This window comes from Sylvia atricapilla, chromosome 6 (assembly GCF_009819655.1).
Source record: "Sylvia atricapilla isolate bSylAtr1 chromosome 6, bSylAtr1.pri, whole genome shotgun sequence".
Taxonomy (NCBI): domain Eukaryota; kingdom Metazoa; phylum Chordata; class Aves; order Passeriformes; family Sylviidae; genus Sylvia; species Sylvia atricapilla.
In genome coordinates this window covers 62,435,605-62,455,738 of record NC_089145.1, presented here as the reverse complement: position 1 = coordinate 62,455,738, position 20,134 = coordinate 62,435,605, and positions in this window count along the sequence as shown.

Below are 20,134 nucleotides of genomic sequence, written 5' to 3'. Positions count from 1 at the left end.
GTTCCAGGATTTAGAGCTGCTGTCTAGTCCATGTTCTTGTCTGAATTTACAACATTCTAAAACCATTTCTACCTTCCCTGTCATGGATGCACATATTTTTGCAAGGTGTCAAAGCAAAGATTTCAAAACACACTTTTTTCCTATCCCCAGTGATTTTTAAATCCCTAGAGATTCCAATAGTAGTTTCTAACAGTTTAAAACAATTTAGCTACCCTGACTTTCATTGTCAACAGACAAAAATTTGGCAGCCACATCTCAAATTTTGTGTGTAAACTTCTGAACTTGGCAGAGCTAAACATAAGTGTAGCAGAATATGGACACCTAAGAATCAATTCAATGTCGACTATGAGAGCAGACTAATATTAAATATGACTTTTTCTAAATCAACTGTAAGCAAAAAACCCTTTGATATAAAATTTCTACCTTCAGATCACAAAAGGCTTTATTAAAGGAGTTTTCTCATGGTCTTATTTCAAAAATGAAAAAGCTGATAAGTAGAAAATCAGAGATTTGTTTGAGAGGATGTCCAAATTTATTGTTTTCTGGAAACAAGAAAACTTATTTCCAAGAATGACTCCTTTGAAGAATTTGCTTATGTGAGAGTCAGATTCTTTAACTCCTCAGTATGGAGAAACTTAAAAGGGAAATGTCAAAGTGAGAAAGAATAGCAATTAAAATATTCTAATGAGTTCCATCAAAGTGGCAGAGAAAAAGTACAAATGTTTCAGTTTCACAGTTTGGTCTTAGTCTGCATCTTCATAATAAAAGGGAAGACCTTTTTATCAAAGAAAAGAAAAAAATTTTGAATAGAAAAACATTGAGTGCAATCTTCATTAAAAATAAAATTACAGCTGTAGAGTTATATTTAAGTATTGTCACTTTTCTTTCTAAAATAAAAACCTCCCTGGTTTATCTTACAAGACACAGGAGGAGAACTTTTGCCAAGCCAACAGTTAACTTACAAAAACCATTTCCTGAGACAGTGAATCTGCTCCTCTTGGAAGTGTAAATCTATTGATGAGATCAATGACTCAGAAGTGCTTTGCCTCTCTTTCATACTGCACAGAAATGTAACTATTTAATTTTTTTATTCTGTAGTCACCAAGAAATTTTTGGTTATTTATTATTGCAACCTATCATTGCACTGCACTAAGTGCTAACAAATATTTTTATTGCTGTACTTTTAATTATTTTTAATAAAACCATTTATAAACATATTTGAGAATTACATGTCTCTTGAAAGCTAAATTGTAAGAGTACTTCATAGATACGTATTATTTTGTTTAATTTGAATAAACCTGACATCTACTGCTGCTTAGTTTTATTTTCTCTTGCCATGTTAAATCTTTTCCTCATAGCTAATACAATTTGAATATTACATGAAAAAATAAGGATTTGGATTAACATTTCTCAAAGGTGGAGTTTCAATGATGGGTATTTTTTAAGAAGAGAAAGCTTTTATACAAATGTCCTAAAAAAATGTTTAAACAAAGAAAAAAAAAAGGAAACAAAGAAAAAAAAAAGGAAACAAAGCCCCACACCCCAAATATTCAGAAATACCATTGATTTCTAACTCAATGAAAGATTTAGCTCATTTCTGAGCAATTCTGTTTTCCACAAACTCAAGCTGATGCCCGTGTCTCTAAATAGATGCCACCTTTGTCAGCCATATGAGCCTTGACAAATAATATTGCCACTTTCCACTAAACAATGGAATGAAGATACAATTTTATCCTTAAATTAGTAGAAGAGGGTATGTTATTATGCATATGTTATGTGTTATTATGTCTGTTGTTAGTACACGACAGTCTAGAAACACCTAAATTATCACTATAATATGATCAAGAACAGCTACTCCATCATTAGCTGCCTCTTTATTTTTACTGGTTCTGGACTGTATCTTTAAGGTTTTTATAAATAAATATTTTTATAAATAAAACCTCTTTCATGATAGATTGCAGTACACAGAAACTTTATTGTTTTATAATATCTCAATTTTAAAAGAAGTGTCTGAGAATCACTGCACTGATGAACAATAATGAGGTTGTCTACTGTATCAAAAGAAATATTTATCACTTTGCAAAGTGCATAGTGAGAACTTTAGGAAAGTCCAGACTGCAGCCCGTAAGGCTCAACAAATACAATTACTTACAATTCATAAAACTGATAGAATTATCTAACATCCATTTTTGAAAGCAAATTATCAATGACAATTATCATTATCGTTATTTGCTCTTACCTTTAGTACTTATAAAATCTATAAATCTCCATGTTTTTCTAATTTCATTCTCAGAAAAATCTTCTTGAGAAACAAATCCCATGAAGCAATTCCAGAATTTTCAAATACCGAGGACACTTTTCCTACACGTTCAAAAAGTTGGAAGAAAACAAAATTTCTTAGGATTTATCCTAAGATTTATATTTATTTAGTGTTTTAGAAAATCTGGTGAGCTACTTCATGGTTTATGACAATTTTGCTCAACTCAACTCTGCTTACATCTGGAGAATAATGCCATAGAATTGTCATGTTTACATAGACATGAGGTTCCTTTTTATGCACTCAAATTTAAAGCAATGATCATCTCTGCCAGGAAAGAGGTAAGAGACAGGCATTATTATTATTTTCAGATCTAATCCTTGCTTCTCAATCCATTTAAAAAAAATCAAAACCACAAATTTGTCCTGTCATATATTGGGTAATGTGTTTCATGAAGTTCAGCACAGTTTTAATCAGCCTAGAATTGAAAACAGTTGATTTTCATTTCTTATTCTTAGACTATTTAACAGTTATGAGGCTGCTGAATTTCTGCAGTGCTCAGAACTCTTATCATAGCAACTATAAACTGAATGAAAAAATGAGAAAAAAAAATATAAAAAATTTTAAAAAGGTCAGTGAAAAATTTCTTAATATCATACACTAAAGGCTAGTCAGAGAAACAGCAACAGGATCTGAATTCTGAAGAGAGAAAAGTATATATTTATAAAACCTTTTAAATCATTACGTGACTTAAATTTTCTCTCTAACAGGCCCAGACAGTCAAAACACATTGCAAGTTTTATAATAAAACACCATGTGAGAAGATATGCTACCTTTAAAAGCATAATCAAGAATAAATGACATATGTACACTGTAAACAGCATTGTGGCAGATGGACGGCAGTTCAACTGCACACTTACTGAAAACTACAAGAGAATTCTAGTGTCTCTCATATCATATTTTTAAATTGCTTCACTGCAGGTTTTTGCATATGCCAAGTCTTTTCTCTTCCATGCTCAGTGGGTAATAACACAGCACTACATTCCTCTAGCAGTGCACCATCAGGTGACATAAATATGGACAGCAGAGCACAACTTGTCTACCTTCTTCTCAAGGCAAACCAGGTCCTACAGTGAGTGTTAAAAATTGTGAACTCTTATTTCAGTTTTCTGCAGGATTTTGTGATCTAGGATATTGTTAGCTTTGCACAGAAAGGACCAAACCATCAGCTATTTCTAATTAAGCCCTAAACAATTGCAGCCTGATGATCTGAATCATTGCATTCTAATCATTGATTCAGTGGTTGCTCTTGTGTCAATAGTCATCTCTGTGCACTGTAAATGGATTTCTTTACCATCAAGGTTTATTTCTAAACTCAGCTTTGTTTGTTATGGAAACCAGACACCTTTAGCTGTTGAAAAATGAGAAAGAAAACGTTCAGCAATGTTTATGATTTTGTGAAGAACTGCTACTATTGGTTGCTAATAGATTAATTGGTTTATATACTGTGATGCTTATAAATGCCATGCAATATATATTCTCACCCTTCCTAAGCTGATAAATGGCTCAGAGGGTGGTTCATTACATTTTCAGTTCAGGCTAGCTTTGGGGTCTGCTTTGGTAAACTACAATGAATTCAGAGCAGAAATGAAAGAAACTTACAGAAATAACAAAATTCTATGCTGATAAACAAATTCATAAATAATGTTAGGACAGAAGTAAAAATTTACATGGGGCATGTGAATCAGTGTACAGTTCTGAGAAAGAACAAGATGTTATAACAGTCCAATTTGGTTAACTTCATAAACAAATTTGGGTTGGAGATTAAAAGGGAGATTAGAAACACGTGGATTAGATCCCTTGGCAAGGAACATGATATAAAGCTTCCTAAACCTGCAGATTGAAGTCGTTCATCCCCTTCAAAACTTGCTGACTTCTCAAGGGAATGTTTTGACAATGAAATTCAGCTGCCCATGAGCTGTCAGGCTGGGTGTGCCTCGTCACACTGTCACTGAGGTCCCACCAAGGAGCTGTAACACGTATGTCTGTTGTCATGTGTCTGAGGTACAGCAGGAAACCACCAGGGCAGGATGAATGGGAGCAGAAATGACTGCAGTGAAAACACAGACTGAGCAAGGGAGGCCAAAGTATATTTTGCCCAAGAAATATGTGAGACAACCACTAGCAGTCTAATGTTCACAAATCAAACAGGTGCTTGCAACCACTCGAAATGTTTTTTCTTCCTTCTCTTGGAAATCATTCACTAATGCAGACAGTTTTCGTGAACTATGCAGGAGGGTGTCTACATCCTGCAGACTATAAACTAACCAGAGAGTCAAAGATTGATTAGTCAGTGTATTCAAGCAGAAAAAGTGAAAACTTCCCTTGGCAGCAGAACTCAGCTGTGATTGTGGAGGCCTTGGCAGGTTTGAGCAGAGAGGTCTTTTCCAGTTATTCTGCCTTTGGAAGGACTCTTGTCATCACATGCCAGATGGTCACAGGCATTGAGAGGCTGTGTATGACCACTCTTCCCCAAAAGCTTTTAGAGTGGGGCTATTTTTGGTATATTGAGACAAGTTGTAAATTCCAAGAGATGCTTTTCAGCAATGATTTCATTAGGCATTCCCATTCCAACTGAAATTATATTTGAAAAATAGATAAGGGTAATTTAGAATTGTGTGGCATTTTTCTCTCTCAGGCTCTTTTTGGAGCCTCCATTCTTTTATTTCTTCTGATAAAACCTGTCAGCTCCTTAGCAGCATCCATTGCAGGGTGACTTTAGAGAGGGAAGGGACTGGTGTGATAAGAGAGAACTTAAAGTTTTATTGTTCCTTCTACTTGAAGAAAACCCTTAATTTCAGGAAGCCATTTTTGGTGCACTGGTTAGATGCCCACGAAACCCGTCGTGTTAGGAGTTTCCCTGGAAGGGAAGGCACAGTAGAAAAGATAGCTGAGGCCTTCTAAAGCCAGCTTTTTCTTTAGCTACTACTTCAGTCAGATTTTGTGTGATGGAGGCTCATAGGGTCTCAAAAGATCAATCACAGACAACAGATATGTATCTCCATCTATTATATATATATATATATTTAGGAATAATTCTAATTTTCCATTTTACAAGTGTCAGCCAGTTAATCTGTCTTAGCATTTCAAAAATTCACTGCTCTTGTTGTTGACTTTTGGCATCCAGGAGGCAGAAAATAGCTGCTGAGTCCTACAAACTCACCTCAGTGTTTGTGGAGGGTCAGTGTGGCAATATTTACTGACATGGATATCATCTCCAGCCTGTCCATGACACGAGTGTCTAAAGCAGATGAATGTACAATGGGGAGATGCTCTAGAGACCTTTGGGATGGGCCACACCAACAGCAGCTGCACCCAGTGGCCATGAATCCTTCTTTCTGCCCTTAGGAATGGTCGTAGCCATTATTAATATGTTTTGTAATAAATGTTGGCACCCAGACTGTTTAGCCTGTTCTCTCTCACTTGAAACCTGGAAAGCAAGCTCTGATTTTGTTTGAGGATAGACAGCCTGCAGACTAAAATTAAACCGTATTACATCTCGTTTTCTTTCCTGCGGGGGGGAATTAGTCATGAATGGCAAATTAAATGTAGATTAGTGTTTCTTAACAGACAAGTGAGTCTATTTATTTTGTGCTGTAATGTGGTCCAGCCTTACATCTGCCTCAAATAACTGGTCAGTAGTGTTACATTCAGATTAAATTTGTAAGATTAATTTTATATATTATTGTTGTTCCTGCTGCTGTCGTTATCTGAGAGACCAAATCACAAGTCCAGGGAGCACTGGAAGACTACTAGCCTCCTGAGTGGACATAAACTGTCCACTAACTTTTCCCAGCCATTTCAGAAACAAAGTCACAAAAGAACAATTGTGGGAAAACCCGTGGTGCAAAGAAGGGCTGCTTGTTCCTCTTTCATCTGCTGAATTGACTTTTACCCTGAAGCCAGCACTTTTATGTCATGTCCACAAATCTTTGTCTTTGACGTAAGAATAAATATTACAACCAATCATTAACATAGCTCCCCCCTTCTTCAAATTCTATCCCGCAATCAGTGGTAGCCCCTACAGGAAATAAGAACTCAATTACCAGTGCATTTACTATCAATCAGTCCCCTACAGAACAAGCTGAATTCAGACTCCAACAATTTCACAATGAACATATTACTGCTCCTCTGTAACAGTAGGTCAAATAGGTTTTATAGGTTCAGGTGGGCACTGACAACTATTGGGGTGGTTTTATGGGAAATTCCAGCCACCAAGTTAGTCTATCTCTACCTGGTACAATATTAAGGATTATTAATTTTTCATAAATTTTTGAGAGACTAGTAAAGGACAGCTGAAGCATGCATGTCATTACAGAGCTTTTCCTTTTGTAGTGGTAGCAACAGTGCACACCCTCCACTGGTGTAGAGGATATATTAAGTGCTAGCAGAAAGTAATTTCACTCAGACAGCTGTAAAGCAGGGCCGGACATAAATGCATCTTGGAAATGGATGCCTTTTGCTAGGACCAGAGCATCTCCCTGGGTTTTGTGAGCCAAGGTTTACTTATTACTGTGAGGAAAACTAATTGTGAGACCACAACACAGAGCTCTGATGAGAAGCCTTGGACTTTGATTCTACCTCTTTTAATCTGGTAATTCATTTTTCACAGAACCACATAACAGGTTAGGGATCTCTGGAAATCGTGGCTCTGGAAATCAGGCATCTTGCTCTAGCTGGAAGGCCAACTAGAACAGACTGCTCAGGATCAGATCCAGTTAGGTTCCAAAAGTCTCCAGGAATACAGACTCACCAACCTTTTCAGCAGCCTACTGCAGTGTAATCACCTTCATACTTGCTTCAATATCTGTGTCATATCAATGTCAATATCTGTGTTGCACTGTGGAGCCCAGCACTGAATACAGCCTTCCAGATTTGGTGTCTGCAATTCTGAGCAGAGGGGAATAAACTTCTCTGCTGGGTTCAGGCAGTAATGCTCTTCCTAATTTAACCCAGGATAGCAGTGGATTTCTTTGTGCACTACTATCTTCCACTTCTTTTCTGCAAAGTTGATTTCCAGACTAAAATTTTCATACAGACCCATTTGTTGGCCTTTCAAGGTCCCTCTGAACAGCAGCACCCTTCTCTTTCAGTCTTCTCTGTTTTGCACCACCTGCAAACCTGCAAAGGGTGTGTTCTGTTCCACCATCAGTGTCATCCATGAAGTTGTCAAAGGATATTGATACCAGGATAAAACCTTGAGGTAAGCCATTAGTGCCTGACTTTCTGCTGGGCTTTGTGCTGCAGTCATTTAGTCCTGGCAGTTCAGCCATTTTTCAACCCACTTCATTGCTCAAACTTCATTTGTCTAAACCATTCTTCAAGAGTGTGTCAACAAGGCTGCCATGAGAGAGAGTGTGGAAAACTCTGCTGAAGTTAAGGCAAAGCTCTTCTGCTCTTCTCTTGTCATCTCATCACGGGATACCAGGCAGATCAAGAATGATTTCTCTGTAAATCAATGCTGCCTACTCCTCATCACATTCCTGTCATTCAGATGTTTGTCAATGGCTTTCAGAAGGATTTTCTCTGTCACCTTCCCAGGGATCAGGGTTAGGCTGGCTGGTCTGTAGCTGGGGTTCCCTCTTCTTTCCCTTTCTCACAGTCCCCAGGAACCTCCACCTTTTGACAGAACCTTTTCATGATAATCAAGAATCTCCTGGAAATGACATCAGCTAGTTCTCTAACACTCATTAGTGTTGTTAGTGAAATCCCATCATTTCCCACAGACTCTTTATGTTCAGGTGCTTCAAATGTTCCCTCATCTAATGCTCATCTACACAGCATAAGCCTTCCTTGCTCAAGGCTTCCCCAGAGATCTGGGATCCCTGAAGGCAACCCTTACCAGTAAAGGTATAGATGGAGAAGGCATCTTCCATATCAGATCTCACCAGATCATTTGCCTAATTCAGCAGTGGAGCCACTCTTCTTTCTTAATCTTCCTTTAACTGCTGAATTACCTGTGTAAACCCTTCTTGCTGCCCTTCACATTGTTCTCAAGCCTTGACTCAAGGTAGACTTTTGCTTTTCCAGCCCCATCACTGCACATTTGGGAAATGTTTCCACATTCCTGACTCTGTTTCCACCAATTGTGTCCATTTTCATGTGTCCTGGTTTTGTCAGCAGCTCTATCTATCCAGGCATCCTATCATCTTTCTTGACTTCCTGATCACTGGAATTGACCATTCTTGAGTTTGGGAGAGATGAGCATTGAAAAATCAATCAGCTATTCTAAACCTATCTTCTCTGCAAAACTGCCTGCTGTGGCATTCTTCAAAGCAGACCTCTGCATAGACCACATTCTGCTGCCCTGAATTCCAGGATTATCAAATTATTTGCCTGGTTCCCTCATCTCAGGATCCTGAACTTTAGCATTTCGTGGTGTTCTGGGTCTGGCTTGGATAGTTATTTGTCTTCAGAGCAGTCTTATTGGCTTTAAGTCAGTCCAGGACTTCAGGGTGGTTGAAGTCCTCTGTGAGGATTAGGGCCCATGACCAAGAAGCTTCTATCCAATTATGACTACAGGTTTTCCTGCTTAATTTGAGATATTGACTGGAATTCATGTAGCTTGCAAATATTTGTTGTTTAATGAGATACCTCTTTAAAGTGTATTATTATAAAATTAGAACTACACATGCGTGAAGCTCATGATCACTCGAAGTATTCAAGTACACTGGCAAGTGATCAACTGCACTGGCAACTTACATATATAACAAAAAATAACATATGAAGAGGTTGATGCTTGTAGGAATGCTGTTGTAATTTTAGACATTAGCTTTTTCTTTGTGATGATAATGTTTCTGTTGGTAGGCAAAAGAAGCTTCTCCTCCTAACATAAGGAAAAGGACAAGACAGAAAATGCTTCTCTTATTTTCTTTCTCCTTTGCTTTTTAAACACATGATTTCATGATTGGCTGAAATTCTATCAAAATCTTATTCAGATTGCAGGAGACATCTCTACCAAAGTTAATATTTCCCTCGGAGTATAATAGCAGAGAGCCTCAGGCAATGCTGTGTAACCCCCTGAAGGTTCTTGTTACCAGGCTGTGTATTATGCAGACTTACATTTCCATAGTTCAGTTAACAAGTCAAAGAGACACTGGTACCTTGCATCTAGTTTTGCACTCCATTAGAATAGCTTTAAGTGTTTCATTTTAGACTTAAACTCTTTGTATGCAATTCCATTTGCAAGTATTTGGCCTCCAGGTTTCTCCTTGAATCCGTCCTCCACCGTCTCTTTCTGCTCTTGTTGCCAGTGACATTTTCTACACCATAGCTCCCAGCTATCCCTCAGCCACAAAGGTAGTTGAAGCAGCTTCCAAAAATACCAGCTCCCAGGAGCAGCCCTTCTGTGCTTAGAGTATAAAACAAATCTCCATTCTGTGTAATAAATGAATTCATGATTCTCAATTCCCAGCTGACGTTAATAGCAGCAAGGAGCAAGAAGCGAGTTAATGTTAATTTTTGCAGGTAATGCGTGAAAGCAGATAGGAAAAGCTTGAAAGGTCAACATCTGCTGTCATGTAGGAAAGCTGCAATGTTTGATTGGCTAGTAAATGTCAACACCATGTTCAAAAATCTACATGCTATCCTTTTCAATTTAATCTTAGCTTGCAGCACAACTAGAAATCATGCAGCATGTTTCAAAAACCCTTGAGTTAGGAAACGGGGTTGTATGATTGCCTTCCCATGGCAATAAGGCACTTATAAATTACAAACTTGTCATTTAATCAGCATAGTCGGTAGCACAACGCTTGTGACTCTTTATATCAATTTTCAGGGAATGCTGAAGAATCCGTAATGATTATATACCATAAAGAACTGCAGTTCCAACTGTTGCCATGGTATTATGCACTCCTCTTTTTTAAAAGCAGTGACTAGAATGTAAAACAGACGATGAATCTAATTGATTGTCCCCTGTAACTCACAGAGATGCTTTATTTTTGTCTCTGCTTTGTTCTGTTTCGTCTCACAATATATCAGACACAGAACTGCATTGTTTAGTACATTGATGGCATTAATTTAGAGGAGAGCAGATGTACTTTCTAAAGCAGAAACACGATGACCAGCCCTAAACAAATGAGAATGAAAATGTTATCTTCTTTGTCTAGGTGGCAAATAGCAGAGGCTGATGGAAAACATATCCTCAGCTTATGTTTATGTAAAACCTTCTGTAAAGAACAAGGCAATTTTGAACCAGAGGAAGCTAGAAATAGAGGGAAGGAGAGAGTGCATGTGTCCACACACAGATAGCAGGGGTGATTATGTACAGCTTCAAAGTAAAATGTGGCTGCAAGTTCATGACTCTAAATGTAGATTAAATTACTGAGCTAGGCGTCATACTGTGTTAATTGTAAAGTTGCCCAATAAGGATGATTTAGGGTTCAGGAGGCTGCATGTTTCAGTTCATGAAGAAATACCACGCCTTGTTAGACCTGTCTTTTCTGGACTTGGCTCCACATCACCTGACACTGACATGTTTTTACAGTTCAAATGCACCATGACTTGACTAGCTCAGCCCATTTGACACAGTGGAAGAAGGAGAGCTGAAGACAAGCTACATTCTGTTCTTAGCTAACCAGAGACAAACTGTGATGTGAGCCAATGGCAGAGGGAGTAGCAAAGAGAGAGGACTGGCAAATCTGCCGAGGGTTTGGTGGGACCATCTCCACAGCAGTTATGCTCCATGGGGGAAACTACGTGTTTTCCAACTTCCCAGCAAGTGTCAATAAGCTGGGGAATGGAATGTACTGATGTAAAAGAGTTAGTTACAAACCAGCTTCCAGAAGTTTCTGAGAGGTCTTGCTAATATTGTCAAAATTGCCTCAAAAAGAGGTTGTTGAAGTATCAGATGTGACACATTTCATTTTTTTGGTACCAATTTTATGAGAGACCACCAGTAGACAGCTGTGCAGGAATCAATCTAGATAAGCCCAAGATGCTGTTCTTTTTGTGCATTGACAGCATGTAGCACACGCTTAAGTAAAAGAAATTTGTCTTGGATTTCTGTACATATTCAGTGACCTACAGCCTGTGTATCCTTCAGAGCAGAGATGCAGTTGAGAATGAAATCATGCAGCAGTTATTATCAGTTCAAAGACCTGTATATATATATATAGAAAAAAAGATATTATCAAACTTGAAGATAAAAATCTCAGATATTTGATTTTAAAGGAAATCTCATACATATTTGTATTTTTCTTATCAAAAACAAATGGGAATAAAAACCCAAGAAAACCACAGAAATACCATTTGGGCATTCCAGAAAGCAGAAGTATAGTTATATTTCCACCTTTTTATTCATTCCTTCATTGCACACTGTTACTCCATGTGACATATGATGTTCTTTAGAAAGGTATGAAAAGCCAAACAAGTTACCAAGGCTTTTAAAATTCTAGTAGTAATACAGATGATTTTCAAAGTTCCCTATCCTTTTAAAATAAATGCTTATAGAATGACAATTATTCCCATACTCATACAAGATTATCTATTATGAGAGTAAATCATTAAGACAAAATGAGAATTACATATGCATTTTTGTGGTTGCATTCTTGAGGCAGTCTTCCACACACCTCTGACTCCTCTTTCTGAGGTCACGCTGAAGGAAAATCTTCCCCACCAGTGATAACATTTGGCATGTCTTGTCATCAATATGTCATTGTGTCTAAAAGAATTGTTCAGGTCCCATAAAGTGTGTCTTCACAGAGAGTGCCCACCTATGGCAATGCCAGTAAAGCTCTTGAAAGGATTACAAAAGTTATGCTGCAACACCTCACTGATGTATTGGTTAATTCCTTTAGACCTATTTATTTTAAGTTTCCTTTATCTTAATGGCGCTGCATTTCCTATCACCTTAGTGAAAAGCACCAAAAAGAGTAGGACTGAGTCTTTGGCACAAGGTTCTCTTATGCTGCCACTTGTTTTGCCTCACATTGATCTGCTAACCCTTGCCAAGTCAGTCATGCATGGTTACACTATAATAGCTCCTCTCATCACTTGTCTGCCTTATCTCACCACAATCGCTGGAGCGAAGAATCTTAATCTACCTTTTAAATATAATCAGAGGAGTAATTTGTATACAGATCCACTCGTTATTGATTTTCTTTAAAACGCTCTCTCCCCCAAAGTCCTGTGTAGCAGAATTGGTGCATCTGCCCACACCCAGGTTTAGATTGTTAACAGTCCTTTTGAACATCTGTCACACTGCTACTGAACAGTTGTGGTTTCTCTGAGAAGGCACAAGGGACTCGACCTGCACCACCTCAGACTTGGCAATTTTGGGGGGAAAAACACCTCTGGGAGCCGTTTTTATATACGGTGTCATATTGACACAAACTTATGCTCACCATTTTATCACTTCTTTTCAATTGTGTTATTGATCAGTATGTGCTTTGATTCACCCCTGGATCACTATGCTGCATTTTACTTTCATCACTTCCCAGTCAGATGTGCTGACTATAAAAATGCCACAGTTACAAAGCCCCTTAGACAAAAAAAAAAAAGATATATGTCTGAACAGCGACTAGGATGAGAACTGCACCTCTGAAAACTAGTAGAGGAACTAGTAGAAATTTTTATGATAATGTGTCAGAGAAGAAAAAAAACAACCAACCATATTTTTCTGTGGGTAACATCATGTATTCACAAGGAACAGGATTTGCTGAAACTCCAATTAAACAAGAGTTTAAACTGAAATCAATCAGACCAGAAGCTACTTTAATCTAAGAGAGATGAGGTCTGCTACTCTCCACTGTAAAGTGTGATGAAGCAAAACACTGCAGAATTTCTTTTTTCAGTTCTCAAACAAATTCTCTCTAATATATATTTTGAAAAATAGTTAATATCTCAATGGATTTTTGATTTTTTTTTCTTGCTGGTTATGCTATGTAAGTAAACAGTGCAATGATTTCTGTAGAAAAATCAGCATGGAAATAATTGTTGATTTGTAGGATAGGTTTCTACAGCTAATAATTGCCTGTTAGTTTTCACCACAAATTACTCTGCAGCTCCTGTTCAACGCTGGCAAGAATGGAAAGAATACAGAAGGGGGACAATAACCCTTTCTGCTTGTTATTCCTAGCCTAGCCACACTCTGATCTGAAGAAAACATTTAAATAAAACCTAGCCAACTGGAAATTCATCTATCAGATACAAGTGTTTAACACTTGGAAGCCTCCATTCTTCTGTTTGGAGAGGGGAAGGAAACAGCCTTGGTAGACTTGATAAATGATGATGGGCAGACATCCGTTCTTGTCTTTCACAGCTTTTCTGCAACATTAACTCTCTCAACACTAAAATCACTTTTTTTTTTCTGCCTGACAGAAATGCCAGGAATCAAGTGAATTGCTTAGATGATTTAGGACCTTCCCAAGGAATGTATCCAAAAAGTGTGCCAAGAAAACTCCAGCTTCAGATCTTTCTCATTTGACAGGGTTCCTTGGGGATCAGCTCTCTCTCCTACCTGATGTTTTCTGAAAGTTTTAAAGGAGCTTTTGAGGTGAAATACTGAAAGATATAAATTGTGGCCAAATGCATATAAAACACAGCTCTCTATACTTTTCTTCATGCATGACTCTATGACTACTACTGTTGCCTTACATTTGCCAGCTTTTCATTGTTTGCACTGTTTATTGTTTGCATTATTTGCATTGTTTGCTTTGTTTATTCTCACACAGCTTCAAGAAAACTATGCATATTTTTAGAACTTACCTATTTTGTTTACCCATTTCTCCTATGGGAGGAGAAAGATGATTGATAATAATGTTCCCCAACGAGGTCAAAGAGGTGGCTGGCCACCTGTGTGGCCAATCTTTTGCCTTCTAATCAAAGTGTATAGACAAATGAAGTCAGAAAAATAAAGAAAGAATTTTCCTGCTGACCTTTCTGCTGCCTGCTTCATTCTTTCCTGTCCCTAACGCTGACATACTACTCTATGACTTAATGCCCAAAGAAGATGAGCTTTACTTGATTAAACCTTATCTGTTGAAAGACAAATTTGTACAGGTTTATAAATTAGTATTACTGAGTTTTCTGCCTAATTTACTGCTAGTGGTCATTAAAGAAGGTGCATCCCACTACAATAGAGTATTTCTTGACTCAAAACAGCTCTTTCTACTTTAGTGGAGTGTTGTAGGCTCTGGGAAATTAAAACTCAGACTGACAACATATGTCCCTTCAGCAAGAAAGTACTAAACCTGCACTCCCAAACTTCTCTATTGCAGAGTCAGATGCAGTGGACACTGGTATGAGACCAGACAGATTATTCTGAGGGAGGATACAATGGAGCCTTCGGATGCATCAGATTCATATTTTGGACTGCTAAGTTTGAATTTCACAGATGACTTTAACACAGAGGAAAGCAGAAAAATTTTAACAGCTTGGGAAAAAAAATCAAATCAAGCAAATATTAAAGGGTCATTTTAATTTTGTAGCATATGTGTTATTTTGTTCATTCTCTTGAGTGTTCTTGGGTAATAATGTCTAGCTTTTACTTATAGCTTATTCTGTTGCCAATTCTTGCAATAAGTATATATAGACTGCTTAAATAAGTCTGTAACTGAGGTGAATTGGTGAAAGTTAGTTATAACTAAAGCTTCATGTAACTTTAACTCCTCTTTCGTGACCTCATATAGATTACCACTCAGAGATGACAATATATTACTGCTACACATAAATACATGCAGTCATTCAAAACTAAAAATATGTAGTGAAATATTACGGAAAAAAATCATTAGAGCAGTTGAGCAAAAATATCAAGCCATTCAGAGTTATCTATCTTCAGTTCCCAAGCACTTGACCTTTTAGCTTTGTCTGCTAAATTATAGATATTTGCACTACCTGAGCATTAATATATTTAGCTCTGACTTTTGCCATATCCAACTAGTGTAGGTGTACTTTAAATATCTCATTCCTGTCTTTAATCCATATTTATTGGAAGCTCAAGAATATCACATTTTAGCTATAGATCTGTAATTGTCGGTTCATCTTTTTGATCTGTCTGTTAAATATTGAGAGTTGAGGAACATTGCAATACTTCTGTTTCATGTGTGAGCCTAATTCCTGTTGTGAGAGACTTGCACTCATAACACTTGTGAGGATTTCTGCAAGTGGAGGCAAAGAATTTTCAGGTGGACGTGGCTGATAGAATTTACTCCATTCCAGAAATGTGCAGCCATTTTCTTTTGCAAATTAACTGGAAAGAGAACGGATCAGAAATAGTGGCTTAGGAGATTCTGTGTGTTTGTTTGCCATTCTAACAGCACATTTCATCTTCCAGAAAACTGTTACAGTCCGTGTTTAACAGCAATCTTACAGGCCAAGTCATCTTCTGTGCCAGAAGGAGTTACACGAAATCCTGCTGGAATACAGTGATGTCTTCAAGGGAAGGAAAGAATATAGCTAGAAATTGATTAATTCTGCCAGCATCTTCCCTACAGAATTTTAAATTAGAATCTGTCTGAAACACTGTGTATATCAAAATTCTTTCTGTACCTGGTGGTTTTTCACCATGTGTCCGTGTGAAACCTCAATATGCCTCGAGCCATTTTATTCATATAAATAACTCATATTTGTATGGCACCTTTCAGCTGTGAAAGCAGAATTGCAATCTCTGGTGGATGAATGAGTTATGAAACTGCCAGTATGGAATTATAAACGGAAGCGTGCATTATGTCTCTGTAAAAATAATAAGTACACAAAAAACTCTTAATTAATCACAATGAATCACCGAGGATATCACCCATGGTGAGATTAAGGATTTTGAGTCACAGTTTATTTTTTCTATTTCCATAAGCAACTAGTTCTTTTCCCAGTTTGTTAAGTAAATGTTGACCAATATTTTAATTTGAAAACTAGCCAAGTTCCTATTTTTTAAATTTTTCTGTAGATGTTAACTTAGTTGTGGAAAAGTCATCTTAGAAAGTCTCAACATACAAGGAGCTCCTCTGTAGTTTCTTAACTAAATTAAAAACACATTCTAGTTTGTCTTTTTTCTGCTATATGCAGTGTATTTACAGAATACAACACAAATAAAGAGTCTCCCTCTGCCCAGTAAGTTGCTTAGTAGTGGGGAAATTTTGTGTACAGATGTGTTTTAAGTTGAAAGAAAAAAACACAAGGCAAAACTTCTCTCGCCTTTCCACTACCTTACTGGATTTTTCCTAATCATTCTCACTATATGGAAGGGGATTTTACTTGCCTTTCCTTTCAATGAATCCTACAGGCAAGAGAGTGTTATAATTTCCAAATAAAATATGCTTTGTTTTTGATTGTGCTGCTGTACTTACAACCAAGAGATTGTGCAGCAGCAAGTTTAAAACTGGGTTTAACTAAAATAGGACTGACAGTCAATTTTCATTGCCTGAGATAAGAGAAGACTTGCATGAGGGGGAAGGAGGAAATTACATTTTCAGGTTCTGTTAGCTTGAACAGATGAAATAGCTATAAGAGACCAAATAAGAAACAAATTTTCTTGTTTGCAATGCAAAATTGATTTAATGGTGTCTCTTGAAGAACCAGTTAAACCTGATGCTGTTCTTGAAATTGGCACCAAATGGTCAGTCTGTTTCTAGGTGTGTGTAGCAAAATAGAATAAATCTCAGAGCACTACTAACTGAAATAATAAAATGTATTTTTGTTAAAATTTGTTAGGTACTCCTGGAGTTCAGTGATGAACTACATAAATAAAAGTTCTTAAAAACACACAGTGTTGTATGGACCAGATTTCAGAAGATTTTCCTCCTAATATAGACTGGGGCCTAATTATATGACATTCAGCATCATCTGTGTGGCTGCACTGAATTCAACTCTCTTTAAAGATAAAGTTGAACAACTTCCTCTCTCAACCCTGTATTTTGTAGACAATAGGGATAGAAACATTTTATATGATCAGGTTTATTTAATAAATGGTGGTTTTGGGGGGAGAAAGACCTAGAAAACTTGGAAACACCTTTTACTTGGAGCTACTTTCTTTCTAGGATAATTGGAATTGCACAAATATTTTTTTTCTCAACAGAATACTTCACTAGCAGATTAAAGAAAATTAAGGATTCTATTTCTGGTAGAACAGAAAAGATTATACAAATCTGTTTAGATAATCCTACTGTATCAGTGAGAAGCTATTACCACTTCTGTTATCCTCTCACATTGGTGCTGTGTGGAATTCAATTGAAAGATATTAGAAATCGCCAAAATAAAAAAGGCATTTACACAGTAAAAAGTTTTTTCCTTGAAATGCCAGGAAAACAAATGAACAAGCAGTAAGAGAAAAGCAAAAAAAGGCAAAGTCTTACCCATTAATAAAGCACCAGAGGCTATCAGTGATGACATGAAATCCAACCTCTACAAAGTAGGGAACAAGACAGAGGAATCATCTGCTCCATGCCCTTGGCAGGGCAGATGGGGGAAAAGTCCCTGAGCTCTGCCTGATGTCTGCTCTGGGGCAGGAGGAGGAATACAGCTGTTGGAGTAACATCCTTGTTTCCTGTTCTCCTGTTGTCTTCAACACCAATAAACGGGGGTCTTTGTATTATCTTTGTAAGCTGAGGGACAAACAGAGGATACATAACACACTGTCATGCAAGAAGCATGTCCTCCTTTACCACTGGATAGGAAATTTCCTTATTTTTCATTGAGTTTTCTGAGCTGCTGCTTTAGACATATCTTATTTTGTATTTCATGGAAGTGTCAGATATGAATTCCTGCTTGCACTAAGTAGCTATAATTTCATCTGATGTAGATGCAAACTGACTCTGCTCACTGTCTCCTGAAATCAGAGCACTTAGCCAGCTATTTATCATCCGTTTAAGGAACTCCAAAAACTTTTGAAGCACAACAGTGCAGAATATTTCCTTTTCACAGCAGAGTAAATGCTTTTGAAGACATACTGACTGACTAATAATCAATCTGATAGACCACTGAGTTAGAGGAAATTCTAGACAATAGTTTGTGAGCACTGCAATGATCCTACAAGTGTAACAACCACATACTTAAAACTGCACAAGAAAACTAAAACAATTGGTAAAGGCATTCTTTCCCAAAATAAGTAAAATTTATTGCATTGATTAGGATTGTTATTAACCATGGCTTGAGTATTGCACTTAATTTGAAAAGTTTGGGTGACAAAAATTCGTCATGATAAAACACGGCTAAAGTCTGGATACTGAGATTGTATTTTCCTAGGCCATATCACACCTCACATTATTTTAATTCCTGAAGTGGACAAAAAGTTCTGTGCTGCTTAAGAAAATGGGCTGGTTAACTTGTACAATAAAAATGTTTCCAATACCCATCTTTCTCAAACTAATGAAGGACACCAGAATCTGAAGCTTCCCATCTGACTAAACTAGGACTATTTAAACTGGAAATAATTAAGCACCAGCTTTCTCCCTTATTCTGGAATACATACAACTGCTTTGTAAGGAACAAAAATACCCGTTAATAAAAACTATTTAATTGGACTTTTAAGATGTCTTTGAAAAAATACTTCACAGGAGATTATTAAGGAAACAGGAGCCACAGAATAAATTATAAAAGTTCTGTTTCATATTAGAAGATGGCTCAGAGATAGGAAAACAAAGAATAGATATGAGTGTGCGCTTTCAACATGGAAGCAGGTTAATAAAGAGATGCCCTTGTATTCTTTCTAACAGTAGTGGTACTTGACACATTTATTACACACTTATTAATGTCCTGAAGAAAAGGATAAATGGAAAGATGGACTGAAATCTCTCTCTGAAAATTATGTAGGTCAAGAATTAAGAAACTAACAAAGAATCTCATGCACAAACAAGACAGAGGATTAGCTGTCATAACAATAAAAAGAATTCCTAAAGCATAAGCAAAGGTGAATGTTGGATTTGGCTACTTTGCATTAATTTGTCGATATCAACATCTCCTAAATCAACATCAATCACTAAGAAAAAAATAGTTTCAGGATGGACAGTTTATTCAAGGAAGATTTAATGTGCAATGTATTTCATTCTGGAATGTACCTAGGGAAAAAAAATGCAAAGCAATTCAAATGTTAATTTCTATTGAAGAATGATAGAACATTGAAAATTTGTTACTATATTTTAGTGGATTGCTGGCCTGCCATTAAAAAACTCTTGAAATGATATGAAAGAACATGAAGATGAGATATGGGGGAAGATTTATGAGTCAGAACCATAATTTTGTGATAAAAATGATACAGACATTTTGTTGTAAAATTATTGTAAATAATGGACAAGTTGAACAACTCATAATGATTCATACCATTAGGACAAATTTCACCCAGTGAAGTCAGAAAGGCAACAAATTTCGAAGTCATACCAAGAAATTATTTGTTTATTCACACACTAACGTATATGCATCTAAATGGCCTATTGTTACGTTGCACTGGTTATTTTGATTAGGCCACAAAAACAATTATAAACTCTTTCAGTTACACCAGAAAGATGTTCACAAAACACTAAAAAAATCTTTCTAAGAGGATAATGAACTCATGGAACATGTTGCTGTGGAGACTGTGGAGTCTCCATCACTGGGCATTGTACAAGCATCTGTCAAAAACATCCCACTGCTCTTCTCTGCAGGTGTAAGAAAACTAAATGATATCCTGAGTTTTCCTCCAGCTGTATTTTACAATTAATTTGGTCTGCTCTTTTGCCACCATAAACTGAACAAAACAAGAAACCAGAACTTTCTTAGAGTCAACAATAGACTCTTTTAGTGTAGTAGAGTCTAGGCACACAGGGAGCACCCTTAAAATAATCAAATAGGTTTTTTTTAAACTCAGCAAAAAAAGGTTGAAGTCCTAGGGGGTAGGTCATTAACTGTATT